Raw genomic sequence first — 11376 nt, forward strand, 5'->3', positions numbered from 1 at the left:
GTGTCCTAACTCGCACCAAGTCCTGTTCACCCTTCACTCCCTGTTGCTCGCTGACCTACATTGGCTCCCAGTTAAACAACACCTCGATTTCAAAATTCTTATCCTTGTTTTCAAATCCCTCTATGGCCTCGCCCCTCCCTATCTCTGTAATCTCTTTCAGCCCCACAAGCCCCCGAGATGTCCACACTCCTCTAATTCTGCCCTTTGAGCATCCCTGATTATAATCACTCAACCATTGGTGGCCGTGCCTTCTGTTGCCTGGGCCCCAAGCTTTGGAATTCCCTGCCTAAACCTCTCTGCCTCTCTACCTTTCTTTCCTCCTTTAGATGCTCCTTAAAACCTACCTCTTTAACCAGGCTTTTGATCACCTGCCCTAATTTCTCCTTATGTGGTTCGACATCAAATTTCTGTCTTATAATACTTCTGTGAAGCGCCTTGGGACATTTTATTACGTTAAAAGCACGATATAAATACAAGTTGTTGTTGTAGTGTAACATTAATAATTTAAGGTTCTAGTCTCTAAGGCTTTCAAACATTATGATTCCAGTGTTTCAAATCTTGTGGTCTTCATGTGGTTATCAATGCAATGCAGACAGCGCTATAGGCTGAGGTTGTTTTTGGTTCCCTACAAGCTTGACTATTGCGGGAACACAATTGCATGAGTGCCCACTGGTAACAAACCCAAGACACTATTCTTCATGTGTGAGCCTACGCAATGAGTGTCAACAGGTCAGTTCGCTGTGAGCAGCATTAGAGCTGGGTCCAATCCTGTCCCTGCTCAGCATTCACACATACCTCTTCTCCTTCAGAGGATGCTTTAACAGCAATCAAGAGCAGGAACCCTTGCAAATTGTCCCCTCCATAAACCAGGGTACCAAGGGCCATTGTAGCATTGCTACTACCATCCTGGCTGAGACAAGGAATTGAGCCGGTGATGTTCTGGTCTTTATGGCTCAGCCAAATGTTGTCTTTACCAAATGAGCCTTCAGGGAAGCAATGCTACAGTGGGTAGCACACTCGCCTCTGAGTCAGAAGGTTGTGGGTTCAGGTCCCACTCCAGAGACTTGAGCACAATAATCTAGGCTGACACTCCCAGTGCAGTGCTGAGGGAGCAGACGTTGGATGAGACGTTAAACCAAGGCACTGTCTGCTCTCTCAGGTGGACGTAAACGATCCCACCGCACTATTTCAAAGAAGAGCAGGGGAGTTCTCCTCGGTGTCCTGGGGCCAATATGTATCCCTCAATCAGCATCATTAAAACAGATTATCTGGTCATTATCACATCACTGTTTGTGGGAGCTTGCTGTGCGCAAATTTGGCTGCTGCGTTTCCCACATTACAACAGTGACGACACTTCAAATGTACTTCATTGGCTGTAACGCGCTTTGAAACATCCGGTGGTCGTGAAAGGTGCTATAGAAATGCAAGCCTTTCTTTCTTTTGCACACACACACAGACACACAGACACACACACACACACACACACACACACACACACCAATACACTCCTTCTCTTCCTTAATTAGTTAACCCAAAGCACGTGGAGATAACAGCACATTCTTGTGTTATTTTGGGTCGATGTGCTGAGCATCTTTTGACCTCTGTTTAGATTGAACTACAGGTGAATGGTTATAAATGGTACAAATGTTTGCAAATTGGCTGATTTTTAAAAATCTTTGTAAAATTCTTGATGAAAGCATAATTCTGTCTGAACCTTTAATATTTGTTGTCCAACAAGTTCGTTAGGATTTCATTATACAGGATACAAACTAGTTAATGCTGTTTGATAGGATTAACTATACAGGAGGTGACTGGACCGGCCACGCAGCAGGCAAACAGCTCTACAACTTGTTGGTATTGCAAGTCTTCATAGAATCATAGAATGGTTACAGCACGGAAGAAGGCCATGCGGCCTGTCGAGCCCGTGCTGGCTCTCTGCTAGTTCCACTCCCCCGCCCTTTCCCCGTAGCTCTGCAATTGTTTTTCCTTCATATACTTCCCAACTATATTTTGAGAGCAGTGATTGAATCTGCCTCCACCACCCTCTCAGGCCGTGCATTCCAGATCCTAATCACTCGCTGCGTAAAAACAAGTTTTTCCTCATGTCGCCTTTGGTTCTTCTGCCAATCACCTTAAATCTGTGTCCTCTGGTTCTCGACCCTTCTCCCAATGGGAACAGTTTCTCTCTAACTACTCTGTCCAGATCCCTCATGATTTTGAACACCTCAATCAAATCTTCTCTCAACCTTCTCTGCTCTAAGGAGAACAACCCCAGCTTCTCCACTCTATCTACGTAACTGAAGTCCCTCATTCCTGGAATCATTCTCGTAAATCTTTTCTGCACCTTCTCTAAGGCCTTCACATCCTTCCTAAAGTGCGGTGCCCATAAGAACATAGAACATAAGAAATAGGAGCAGGAGTAGGCCATTTGGCCCCTCGAGCCTGTTCCACCATGAGATCATGGCTGATCTGATCATGGACTCAGTTCCACTTCCCTGCCCGCTCCCCATAACCCTTTGTTCCCTTATCGCTCAAAAATCTGTCTATTTCCGCCTTAACTATATTCAACGACCCAGCCTACACTGCTCTCTGGGGCAGAGAATTCCATAGATTTACAACCTTCTGAGAGAAGAAATTTCTCCTCATCTTAGTTTTAAATGGGTGGCCCCTTATTCTGAGACTCTGTCCCCTCATTTTAGTTTCCCCTATGAGTGGAAATATCCTCTCTGCATCCACCTTGTCGAGCCCCCTCATTATCTTATAAGGTATTAGGGGTAATGTACTGACATGGATACAGAACTGATTGGCAGACAGGAAGCAGAGAGTCGGGATAAACGGGTCCTTTTCAGAATGACTAGTGGAATGCCGCAGGGCTCAGTGCTGGGACCCCAGCTATTTACAATATACATTAATGATTTGGATGAAGGAATTGAGTGTAATATCTCCAAGTTTGAAGATGACACTAAATTGGGTGGCGGTGTGAGCTGTCAGGAGGACGCTAAGAGGCTGCAGGGTGACTTGGACAGGTTAGGTGAGTGGGCAAATGCATTACAGATGCAGTATAATGTGGATAAATGTGAGATTATCCACTTTGGGGGCAAAAACACGAAGGCAGAATATTATCTGAATGGCGACAGATTAGGAAAAGGGGAGGTGCAACGAGACCTGGGTGTCATGGTACATCAGTCATTGAAAGTTGGCATGCAGGTACAGCAGGCGGTGAAGAAGACAAATGGTATGTTGGCCTTCATTGCTAGGGGATTTGAGTATAGGAGCAGGGAGGTCTTACTGCAGTTGTACAGGGCCTTGGTGAGGCCTCACCTGGAATATTGTGTTCAGTTTTGGTCTCCTAATCTGAGGAAGGACATTCTTGCTATTGAGGGAGTGCAGCGAAGGTTCACCAGACTGATTCCTGGAATGGCTGGACTGACATATGAGGAGAGACTGGATCGACTGGGCCTGTATTCACTGGAGTTTAGAAGGATGAGAGGGGATCTCATAGAAACATATAAAATTCTGACGGGATTGGACAGGTTAGATGCAGGAAGAATGTTCCCGATGTTGGGGAAATCCAGAACCAGGGGACACAGTCTAAGGATAAGGGGTAGGCCATTTAGGACTGAGATGAGGAGAAACCTCTTCACTCAGAGAGTGGTGAACCTGTGGAATTCTCTACCGCAGAAAGTTGTTGATGCCAGTTCATTAGATATATTCAAAAGGGAGTTAGATATGGCCCTTACGGCTAAAGGGATCAAGGGGTATGGAGAGAAAGCAGGAAAGGAGTAGTGAGGTGAATGATCAGCCATGATCATATTGAATGGTGGTGCAGGCTCGAATGGCCGAATGGCCTACTCCTGCACCTATTTTCTATGTTTCTATGTTTCAATAAGGTCACCTCTCATGCTTCTGAACAATGTGTATAGGCCCAACCTACTCAACCTATCCTCATAAGTCAACCGCCTCATCTCCGGAATCAACCTAGTGAACCTTCTCTGAACAGCCTCCAATGCAAGTATATCCTACCTTAAATACGGAGACCAAAACTGTACGCAGTACTCCAGGTGTGACCTCACCAATACCCTGTACAGTTGTAGCAGGACTTCTCTGCTTTTATACTCTATCCCCCTTGCAATAAAGACCAACATTCCATTTGCCTTCCTGATCACTTGCTGTACCTGCAGACTAACTTTTTGTGTTTCATGCACAAGGACCCCCAGGTCCCTCTGTACTGCAGCACTTTGCAATTTTTCTCCATTTAAATTGTGATTTGCTTTTCTATTATTTCTGACAAAGTGGATAACCTCACATTTTCCCACATTATACTCCACCTGCCAAATTTTTGCCCACTCACTTAGCCTGTCTATATCCCTTTGCAGATTTTTTTGTGTCCTCCTCACAATTTGCTTTCCCATCCATCTTTGTATCATCAGCAATAGTATTGGACACAGTACTCCAGTTGGGGCCGAACCAGTGTTTTATACAGGTTCATCATAATTTCCACACTTTTGTACTCTATGGGGCTAGAACCTCCACTTTTGTGGTTATCGCCCAAAAATGGGAGATATTTCCAGCGTGGGCGGTAAAAAATGGTTTTCAGATCACCGGCTTCTCGCCCATTCTCAAAACACCTAGTCTCCACTTTTGAAAATGGACGTTACCGCAAGTGATATCAAATGGGCGGCAGCGTTAAATTTTTTTGACCTTCTGTGGCCATCCTTAGCAGCGGCACGGCAATGCTCAATTCCCGCGATTCTGGAGGTCAAGGGTCACCATGACATGTGCATAAGAGGCGACAGAGAGAGAGGGAGCTCAGAGGGACTGAAGGCGTGGCTGGGTGTGGTGCCGCTGCTTTGGGAGGAAGGAGGGAGACTTTAGAGCTTCACAGCAGGATGCAAACAAAAAGTAGCTGTTACCAGCCACATATTTGACTGAATTTGGCCTATAATGGAGAGAGAGGAGGAGGCATCACAGCACGCTGTGGAGACTGACGCTGGAGAGAGCAGTGAGGTGGGAGAGGAGCACATTGGAGGCCGCAAAAGAGCCAGGAGGTTCTCGGACGAGGCAAATGCCTCCCTCCTGCAGGAGGTCGAGTTACGCTGGGGTGATTTGACACAGGGAGGGTGTGGGAAGCCCACTCCAAAAGCATACCAGAAGATATGGATCGAGATAGCAGAGGTGGTCTCGTCGGCGACCAACGAGGTGTGTGAGGGCAACCAATGCCGCAAACGATGGAACGACCTTGTGGGATCCGCAAGAGTAAGTATTACATTGATTTCCATGTACTTATGTATTTATATAATTTGATTTGTAACAGTCATGAGTGACTATGAGCAGATGTGAGGTCTTGCACTTTTACCGGGAATGTTTTACTCAAAACCTGCGGTCATGGTGTACGTCTTTCGGTAAAGAATGATAATAATCATAATAATCATGCTTACATCTGTCGGTTATGTGTTGTATCAGTGTCTGTGACAGTACCTAGCAATGATATCACGCAATGATCTCATGCCATGTCGTCCTGTCACCTTTTACAGAAGAAGCTATCGACGATGAGGTCCATGCAGAGGCGAACGGGTGGGGGGCCACCAGTCCCCAGTGACATCACTGAGATGGAGGAGCGGGTGATAGCACTCGTGGGGAAGCACCCCCGGACAGCCACGCAGGCAGCTGCAGACCCTGAAGTGATGCCACGTGAGTAAAGCTTACACCATTGTGTGATGTAAAGTCAATAGATGCCACACAAACTCATATCCGAACAATCATATATGATAGATGATTTCTAAAAGTGTCATAGAAATAATGCTGGCCTAATGAAAATCATTGCAATGCACAATGTGTTGATGGTCATGAAATGTGATGTCTGTGATGATTTTGAGAGCGGTGGTGCTTTTTTCGTGCATATGCTGTGTGTCGTGCTGGACTCACCTTGTCACCCTAGCACCCCCTTCTCCTCTAATAACCTCATTTGTGTTTTGCAGCTCAGCCAGCAGCACGGCCCCAGGCAGGGCCACAGAGGCCAGAAGGTGGGAGCGCGGGGCAGGAGTCGACAGACGATCCTATTACATCTGGTGCTGAGGAGCTCTGATTGTCGCCCGTCAATCCGCTGGGTCTGTTCTCGACAGATGAGAGCGCGGACTTCGAAGAACCTGCATCGCCACACTCCAGAACCCATTCCACCCCAAGGCCATCTAATGGTCCCCTGGTCATTCCCGCCTCCACTCTGGAGGTACCGGCACCAAACACCTCGCCACAGGGCACCCCATTTGTCCCCAGGACGGCACCGACCCCACGGAGGCCTCGTGGACGCGACAGGTCTGTTCCACGAGCGCCACATGAGAGCGGAGAGATGGTACAGTTGTCCAGGAGGACTGTAGACATTGGTGACCAGCTCATCGAAGCATTGGGGGCATATCCCGACAGCTGGCCACTGCGACCGAGTACATTCCGCGGATGGCGGAGACCCTGGAGGCGATAGCCAGGAACACTGCTGCCACAGGCCTCCCAGTGGTCCCAGAGCGCGGCACTCCACCCCTAGGTTCCGCACCACCACTGCGAACGACAGATGAGAGCAAGGACCAAGATCCTGCTTCTGCATCAGAGAATGTTGCCCCCTCGGCAGCCCCCGCTCCCGTACCCGTACAACCACCGCATCTGCCTTCATCCCCCCCAATGAGGCACCACCTGAGGAGCTCCTCGGCCAGGCGCCGTGGAGCGAGGAGGGGAAGGGGTAGAGGTGGGGAGAAGAAAGAGAGGGGGGAAGGAAAGTGAGGTGCACGTGCGCAGGTGATGGCTGTGTTATATCTCCATCTGGGTGTATGCAATTTGTTGCAATGTATGGGGGCTGGGGACCACGCTCCTGCTTTGCCTTTTTATTCTGTGTTGCTGGACATGTTGACCATGTGATTTATGTCAATGGTGGAAAAAGTGGGGTGTGGGCGGGGGTTGGGTGTTATTGGCTGTAATACTTATGATTTCAGACCAATGTTGGTATTAAATTTTTGTTATTAAACATAACCTTGTTGCGCATTGTCTCAGATAGTTGCAACATTACACACTGGTGATTCCTTACCATGAAAGGGTTAAATACAACTTAACATCAATCAACGTAAACTTTAACTGGCTCCAAGGTGATGGGCACCATTAATGTCTGAGCTGCACACACACAGCAGTGTGTCAGCATTGTCACTCACATCAGTGCTCTTTCAGGCAAATCTTTCAGATATCAGCTCCTCACGTAAGAGTGAGATTTAACAAATGCCAGTCACATCGCTGGCGTTCGTCCCGGTTAGTTCCACTTTTTGTGGGTGGTTTTTTGAGCGAGCGATATTGTGAACGATATGTGTGCGAGGTGGTGAAATAGCCGCTAGTTTGCGTAAATATGCTCTTTACAACAAAAAACAGTGAGTGGGCGTTAATATTGAATCTTGGCGTTAATTGCGTGCGAAAAGTAACGCTGGGCGATATTATGGGCATTGATTTCGCCCAATCTGCTGATTCCGCCCCAAAAAAGTGGCGGGCGGTAATATTTTTTCCCGACGTTAAGCCCATTGGTAAAATAACGCTCAGCGATAAGTTTCCTAAAAAAGCCTGTCAGTTTCCATTTTGTGCCAGAATGGACGATATATGGGCGATATACGTCATTTCAGTGGTAAAATGGGCGTTAATTGGGCATTAAACATGCAAAAAAGGTGGAGGTTCTAGCCCTATACTTCTATTTATGAAGCTCAGGATCCCATAAGCTTTTTTAATTGCTTTCTCAACTTGCCCTGCCACCTGCAACGCTTTACGCACACATACCCCCAGGTCTCTCTGTTCGTGCATCCCCTTTAGGATTATACCATTTCGTTTATATGTCCTCTCCTCATTATTTCTACCAAAATTTATCACCTCACACTTTTCTGTGTTAAATTTCATCTGGTACGTGTCCGCCCATTTCACCAGCCTGTCTATGTCTTCCTGACGTCTATCACTCTCCTCCTCACTGTTCACTATACTTCCAAGTTTTGTGTCATCTGCACATTTTGAAATTGTGCGCTGTACACCCACATCCAAGTCATTAACATATATCAGGAAAAGCAGTGGTCCAAGAATCGACCCCTGGGGAACACCACTGTATACCTTCCTCCAATCCGAAAAACAACCGTTCCCCACTACTCTATGTCACTTAACCAATTTTGTATCCATGCTTCATAAATAGGGTCTTGCTTAATATTGCTATTAACGTCACATAGCCCAGCTGGCAGTCTGCTTAAATATTCGTTACTAGAAATCAAGATTCTAATCCTGACTTATCTTAACCAATATTCTCAAGGTGTCAGCCGTGGCTCAGTGGGCAACACTCTCGCCTCGGAATCAGGAGGTTGTGGGTTTAAGCCCCACCCCAGAGACGTAAGCACAAAGTCCAGGCTGACACTTCCAGTGCATACCTGAGAGGGCAGGTATTTAACGTCTTAACTGAAAGACGGCCCCTCCGACAGTGCAGCACTCCCTCAGCACTGCACTGGAGTGTGAGCCTAGATTATGTGCTCAAGTCTCTGGAGTAGGGCTTGAACCCATGACCTTCTGGCTCAGAGGCAAGTGTGCTACCCACTGAGCAGACACATTATTTGCATTACTTCAATCACCTACATTTTGGTGCAAGCGAGATGATAGGTTAGCTTCTGGAAGCTGACAAGCTTCATTTGACATATCCTTGGCAATAGTATTTTAGCAACAGCCACAGGAAAAGGCAACAAGACATTAAAAAAAATGGAGACTATAGAAGAATCAAAAAATAATTGTCAGTCCGAAAGAAGACTATAACTCTTAAAGAGAAGATAACTGCAAGCACATACCATTAACTATTTTACTGTATTTCTAAAATTTTACTGTGCTCTTCCATCGCAATGTTAGTGATTCTATCTCCAAGAATGTTAAAACTAATGTGCACATCTTCGTGAAGTTTCGCTTTCAGTGAGTGTTTCTCCTGATAAAGATTGTTAATATATTGTACGTACGAGACACATTATGAAGAGCCAGGCCTGTATCCCACAGCTGGTTGACCTGATAACAATCAGTAGAAAGTGATATCTGGGGCCTGCATGGACAGGAAAAGCAACTGTGTATCTCCTTAACCAATCAAATTGAAGAATCGTTAGTGAGCAGCGCAGAGTCGGGACACGGAAGTATCAGTGAGAATCGTGAATTCAATGTCAAATCAGGTACAGAAAGCGAATTAAAGAGCGGGGAGGCTAGCCAAGCACATGAGGGAGAATGGAATAGAGGGTTATGCTGATAAAGTTAGATGAGGAAAGACTGGAGGAGGCTCGAGTGGAGCATAAACACCGGCATCGACTAGTTGGGCTGAATGGCCTGTTTCTGTGCTGTATGTTCTATTATATAAACCTATGAAATAAAGATTGGATTACGAGACAGTGATAAAAGAGACAGAAAGAAAAAGTCCCCAAAAATTAGTGACATTCTTTTATTTTTTTTAAATTTCCAACAATAATTAAAATCTGAAGGAATTTCAGGCTGGGTCATTGAATATATTTAAGGTAGAGATGGACAGATTTTTGAACAATAGGGAAGTCAAGGGTTATGGGGAGCGGACAGGAACGTGGAGTTGAGGTCAATGATCAGCCATGATCTTATTGAATGGCGGAGCAGGCTCGAGGGGCCATATGTTCCTATTTCTTATGTTTTTGGGAATGAGACTCCACACTTGTAAATGTAAATTTTCAGTCCCAGTGGGGTTGTTTGCCTGTAATTAACACATACCATGCTGTTATAAGGGTACTTACACTGGAATGGTAAAGCCCTCACCTTTCTGGGGGGTTTATTTAGTATCCATGAGGTAAGAACAGCACCTTCACGCAATTCACTGTCTTTGAATGGGGAGCCAGGCGGCAAGATGCCAATGTTCGGGACAGCTTTTGGAGGAATGTTGCATCTGGGACAGCAGCGTCTGGATTGCCCTGTTTAATCGTGCATGTGCGCTGGCCGGAAGTTGCTATCCAATCTCCACATAAATAACATAAGAACATAAGAAATAGGGGCAGGAGTCGGCCATTCGGTCCCTTGAGCCTGCAACACCATTTAATAAGATCATGGCTGATCCGATCATGGACTCAGCTCCACTTCCCTGCCCGCTTCCCATAACCCTTTACTCCCTTATTGCTCAAAAATCTGTCTATCTCCGCCTTAAATATATTCAATGACCCAGCCTCCACAGCTCTCTGGGGCAGAGAATTCCACAGATTTACAACCCTCAGAGAGAAGAAATTCCGCCTCATCTCAGTTTTAAATGGGTGGCCTCTTATTCTGAGACTATGTCCCCTAGTTTTAGTTTCCCCTATAGGTGGAAATATCCTCTCTGCATCCACCTTGTCGAGACCCCTCATTATCTTATATGTTTCTATAAGATCACCTCTCATTCTGCTGAACTCCAATCTTCTCAACCTATCTACATAAGTCAACCCCCTCATCTCCGGAATCAACCTAGCGAACCTTCTCTGAACTGCCTCCAATGCAAGTATATCCTTCCTTAAATACAGAGACCAAAACTGTACGCAGTACTCCAGGTGTGGCCTCACCAATACCCTGTACAGTTGTAGCAGGACTTCTCTACTTTTATACTCTATCCCCCTTGCAATAAAGGCCAACTTTCCATTTGCCTTCCTGATTACTTGCTGTACCTGCATACTAACTGTTTGTTTTTCATGCACAAGGACCCCCGGGTCCCTCTGTACTGCAGCACTTTGCAATTTTTCTCCATTTAAATTATAATTATGCTTTTCCAAATGTCCTGCTACTGCTTCCTTCATAATGGACTCCAGCATTTTCCCAACGACAGATGTTAATCTCACTGGTCTATAGTTTCCTGCTTTCGATCTGCCTCCTTTTTTAAAAAGGGGCATTACATTTGTAGTTTTCCAATCCGCTGGGACCTCCCCAGAATCCAGAAAATTTTGGTAGATTACAACCAATGCATCCACTATCTCTTCAGCCACTTCTTTTAAGACCCTAGGATGTAAGCCATCAGGTCCAGGGGACTTGTCCGCCTTTAGTCCCATTATTTTACCGAGTACTACTTCATTAGTGATAGTGATTGTATTAAGTTCCTCCCTCCCTATAGCCCCGTGATTATTGGGATGTTTTTAGTGTCTTCTACCGTGAAGACCGATACAAAATATTTGTTCAACGTCTCTGCCATTTCCCTGTTCCCCATTATTAATTCCCCAGTCTCATCTTCTAGGGGACCAACATTTACTTTAACCACTCTTTTCCTTTTTATGTACCTGTAGAAACTCTTACTTATTAATCCTGTCTCATTACACAGTACCAGATCTAAGGTAGCCTGCTCCCTGGTTGGTTCCGCAACATACTTTTCAAGGA

Source organism: Pristiophorus japonicus, chromosome X (genome assembly GCF_044704955.1).
Source record: "Pristiophorus japonicus isolate sPriJap1 chromosome X, sPriJap1.hap1, whole genome shotgun sequence".
NCBI classification, from domain to species: Eukaryota; Metazoa; Chordata; class Chondrichthyes; family Pristiophoridae; genus Pristiophorus; species Pristiophorus japonicus.